A 5,225-nucleotide genomic window follows, 5' to 3' on the forward strand; every position below is an offset into this window, starting at 1 on the left:
ACAACAACAGCAAAAAGTCTTCCAGGCTATGCTGAACACAGCAGCCCCTTCCCCTAACTCCACCTCCATTTCCCTTCCTTCCTGTCCCACTGTCTCCCTCCCAGCACTTAAACACAATCTATAATTATTTCATTTGTTTGTTTGTTTGTTTGTTGTCTGTTTTCCCCACTGGAAAGTAAGTTCGGGGGGCGGGGGGGGAGTTAAGGACACTGCTTGACTCAGTGCCGGAAATGTGAGCTCCTGGCACAGGGCCTTCCACCCACTATAAAATAAAAGCAGACAAATGACTTCACCAAACTTTTATAATCACCCTATTACCATCCCCATTTTATAGGTGAAGAAACTGAGGCTGAAACCTGCTCCAAGCCAGGTCGCCTGGAGTTGTGCAGACAAGTTCTGCTATTACTTAAGTTCATGAAGGATGGAAGGACATGGGGCTATCTTAACCAACCTGAAATAAAACCTGCTTCCTTGTCCTGTCTTTCTGCGCACGCGTGTGTGTGTGTGTCTACTCCCAGCCCAGACATCCCCAGAGAAACTCAGGGCAGGGAAGGAAGGAAGACAGAATCTATAAAAAATGTAAATCTGACCTTTTCTCTTAGAGGCTCTTCTCCTCCCTGGGTTCTTAGATTGACTAGCAGGTCCTTGTAGTTCTGGCTTGTATTTCTGCTCAACCTCTCTAGCTTTTCCAGGCCATTCTATCTTCTACTCCACCTCCAGGCCTTCACACACAGGACTTCTTGTGCCTGTAGAGAAGGCCTGGTCTCTCCCTCTGTGAGCTTTCAGTCCTATGCCTTTTGAAACCCATCATTTACCACCTTTTGGGAAAGCCTTCTTGCCTCTGGAGGAGACAACCCCCTTGGTTCCTGAGCTAGAATTTCAGGCTCAGGCCCGGGCTGATCACAAGATGTGGTGATTGTTTACCTGCCTTTATTTCCCATAGAGATCATGTGTCACTCTTAGGGTGTCCCAGAATCTGGTACTGGACTTGTAACAGGGAGAGGCCCAGGAAATGTTTGTAGAATTAGTAAGGGAAACAGGGTCAAGATTCTGGTACCCAGCTGGCCACGCCTCAGCCTCATCTCCTTCAACTCCCTTGACCTTTGACCTTACCCCCCCTCTTGGTTTGGCCTTAACTGGAGGGGCTCTCCATCCTCCACCGTCTAATCAAATCAGGATGGGGAGGATATGAGCCCTCCACACTGATTAGCCTGACTCCTGATACGATGAGATCTAAGACTGGAGAGGACCATCACTATGGCCACTGGTAGAGGGAGGGTTTAAGTCTTTAGCTGGGGTACAGGGTTGCAGACTCAGCCAGGGAGCTGACCTAACCTTGTGGACTCAAGGCTGCCAAGCACATTGTTTCCTTCTTCTTCTTCCACTTCACTAGCAGTGTGTCAAGCTTGTGCCACAGCCTGATCCAGATGTGTCTTCATCATGTCCTGTCGCACTACCCAACACCCCCACCCTCATCTATCTTCACCCCTCAACGAACGCACAGCTAGCTACAGGTCTTTTCAAAAGTAGCAGAGACCTGGAGCGAGACTCTATACCCCATCATGCAGCGCGCGCGCGCGTCTAGGAACGGATGAAGGAGAGGCAGCGACCGACCCCCCCAACCCCTCCCCCCCCCCCCCCTCCAGTCAATCCGGGTTTACACCGTGGCTCATCCAGGATTAGTCCCTGTGCTTGGCTAATCCCAGTGGCTGGATGGACCAGAGTCCGAGGGAGCGCGTAGGCGGAGCGGAAACATGCCCAGCGTGGAGAGGAGGCGCGTCCGCGAAGGCGGGGCGGGGGAACAGGAAGATCCAGTATCTGTTCTTCGACCTCTCTCTAGCCGGTGTTTACCCGGGAACAGGATAGAGGAGTCCAGGCCGCTCCGGTACGGAAAAAGGAAGGAGAGCGCAGTCGGAGCCCAGGAATAAGACCTTGTTGGTCCCCTTCCCCAAAATCAACTTCCAACCCTCGTTCCTGAGCGTGGGAGGAAGCGCCAGACACACAGATGCCTCCCGCCCCCTTCTCCCATCCAGTTCCGCAATGCCTACTCATTGCCAAAGGAGCGGGAAGTGATACACCAGGGAACGACACCAGGGCCCTAGTTCCCACCCTCAAATCCCAGGAGGGCTCCCCACTGAAGAAGGTAATACAGCATCATCCCCTCAGAGAACACCTCCATCCCTGACCTGCACCTGAGCTCGGGCGGTGCTAGGGGCCTATGGAGTGCTGGAGCCCAAAGCCATGTCTCTTTAAGGTGCACAAACCAGGTGTCTTTCCCTCGCCCCTCAACCCTCAACCCGTGAAGGTAGCATTGATCCCAGTGTGGGTCTCTCTTGAGCATCCCCCTAGCTCAAGGCCTCCTCCCAAGAATAGCTCTATTCTCCCAGGGCTGTAGACCCGAGGGGCTGGAAGAAGCGGAGTGGGGTCCGGTTTTCACACTTTTATTGTAAAGCTCGGGAATAATTACACGGGTCTTTCATTGACAGCTCAGCAAACAAACCGGAAACGAACCGAACCGGGGGGGGGGTAGGGGCGGTGCCTGCGCATGCTCGCGGCGAGGGGAGGGAGGTCAGAGAAAGAGAAAGACAGAAAAGACAGAAATCATTACAAATCAACGGGATTGTGCTCGCAGCGCCGGGGGTGAGGATGGAGTGGGGGCGGGGGCCCTTCCCGGGAGGAGCGAGGCGGTGGGAAGTGGCACGAACCAAGAGAAACACGACCCCGAAGTGGGCACCCGACGCGCCCAAACCCCCCCCCCCCCCCCCCACCCGACACACGAGAGAGACACGGCCCCCCTCCCCACTCAGATAACCCGAGGAGACACAGTCTCCCCTCCCCATAGGCAGACATACCCGCCCTCGAACTCCCATGGGCGAGATGGCCCTCTCTCCTAGAGAGGTCTCACAAGGAGATGCCCCACTAGGAGACTTTCTCATGGTCAACACAATCCCTCCCAACACCGGAGACAGCCCCACCCAGGGAAGAAATGGCTCCAAGGGGCCGCCCTCAGGAGAGAGTGGTGTCCCAGAACCTCTAGGCGAAAAGACAATTCAGAGAAGCTCAGCCTCCTTCCAATTGCTGCAGGGCAGGGACACTCCCACCGGAGAGATGTGGGGGGCGGGGGAGGGAGGGCCAGAGACATCCCTTCCAGGAAGCTTCAGGGACAGCTTCCCTGGAAAGAGAGCCGGCCCAAGACTGACTTGTCTTAGGTACTCCCAGGAACCCTGGGAGGCAAACAGGCTCCCCAGAGAGCCTGGGTTGGGAAGAAAGACATGTTCCCGTGGTCCCTGGTGGGAATTCATGTTCCCCAGAGACTCCCAAAGGGAGACATAAGGACTAGGGAGCCCCCAGGTTAGGGATGCCTAGAGGCACCTCCCCTCCTGATGTGAGAGATGCTTTGGGGACCCTAGGAAATGTCCCCACATACCCTTCCCCTACTAACAGACATGCTCTGTAGTAGGGAGATGGGGACCAACTTGGTCCCCTCTAGGAAGACACTGACTGGGTCAGGCTGGGTTTGAGGGGGTCTCCTCTGGCCAAATGTCGCCTATTGGTACATAAAACTGTACGCGACACAAGGCATTGGGAAGGGGTATTACAGACCTAGGACCAACAGGGCTAGTCCCTAGTGCTGTCACCCATCCCCTGCCCACCTTTGGTTTCACCTCTTGAGTGCTCAGGTGGTGACAGACTCAGTGCCCTTACCCCAACCAGGGGGCCAGGGCCAGGGCCTTTGCCTGTGGAAGGAAGTCTGCTCTGTGCTTCTGAGCCCTCCCAGCCTTCTAGGCTACCCCCTTCCTTCTGGCTTTTCCATTGTGCAAAATGTTCCTCTGCCCTCCCACTCAGGAGTCTCCAAGGCCAGGTCAGGGTACCCAAGCCACCAGGGGCTTCCAGTGGGAGTCTACTGACCCCAGGGGCCCCTCTGGCTGGAATTGGCCTCTCCACTGAGCAGATGGGCCTCATACAATCTTGTATGTCCAGACCCTACCCTTCAGGACCCAGGACAGCCCTCCAGGCCACTGCCCCACTAGCTGGGCACCTCATGCTACCAGCTCCACCACTATTGCACCTGCCCCATTTGTGCAGAGGAAAGGGGTTGTGTCTTTAACAAGCCCCTTGGCCCACTTTCTGGGCCTCCCCTAGGGATGGGAGCCTTTGGCCAACCCCTAGACCTGGCTGTTGTCACCTTAGCCACCTTACCCCACTGCCCTCCATAGAAGGGCTGTGGGGTGCCAGAACTACCACCCTAACAGTGCACTCCTCCCCAGCACTGTTACCCCAAACAAAAGTGGGGGTAAAGAGGCAGAGCATAGGGTGATTCTACAGCTCCTGACCTTTCTGGGGTGGTAGTGGGGTCTCTGGGGTTACAGGAGTCAAGACTCCAGCAGCACAACTCCCAAAGGCACCAGACAACCCAGCAGCCTATCCACCCCTCCCACAATGGGCCACCCCCCCCAAGCTTAAACTAAGTCAAGTGGGGGTCATACCCTGAGTCTCCAGCCTCCCAGCCTGGGCCCTTGGGGAGCTGGAGAGGTAGGGGCCAAGGCAGTGGGGGTTTCTGGAAGGAAGAGAGGCTGAGGCTGTGAGATGGCCACAGTGGGAGATGGGGGGGCTCCGCAGGATACCCCTAACACTTTGGCCCCCCCCGAGGTGAAGAAACCCCCCACCTCATCATGGCTGACTGGGCTTCTCTGCCCCCTAACCTCCCCGCCCCCACCCCAATGGGACCCCTGACCCTGGTGAAGGGAAGCCCAACAGGAAGAAGGGGCCTGGAGCCCAGGGTGCCCTGAGGCAGCCCTTCCCACCCCCTGAGATCAAGGCAATGGTGGTTTTACAGGCTGATGGGTCAGTCATGGCAGGGGCTGGGGGTTGGAGGGCAGGGAGGAGGCAAGGTGCAGGTCCTCCACACAGGAGGCAGCAACCAGCCACCCCCTGAGCAAACCTTTCCCGCTCCCAACTCACCCAACCAGGCCAGAGGCACAGTTCCTCCCATCCCTGTCCAGCTGCCCCCCACCCCCACAGCCTCAGGGCCCCTCTGTGATGCTCATCTGGGTGTGGGAGGCCAGTCTGAGCGAGGGATCCCCCCTCCCCCAGGGCACAGCGCAACAGTTCCAAAAAAATAGAGATTTGTATTTTTTTTTTCTTAAAAAAAAATTAAATAAAAGCCCAGCTCTGCTGATAGGCGAATGTTACCCCTGTCCCCACCCCACCCACCCTTTGTTTCC

Source organism: Acomys russatus, chromosome 20 (assembly GCF_903995435.1).
Source record: "Acomys russatus chromosome 20, mAcoRus1.1, whole genome shotgun sequence".
NCBI classification, from domain to species: domain Eukaryota; kingdom Metazoa; phylum Chordata; class Mammalia; order Rodentia; family Muridae; genus Acomys; species Acomys russatus.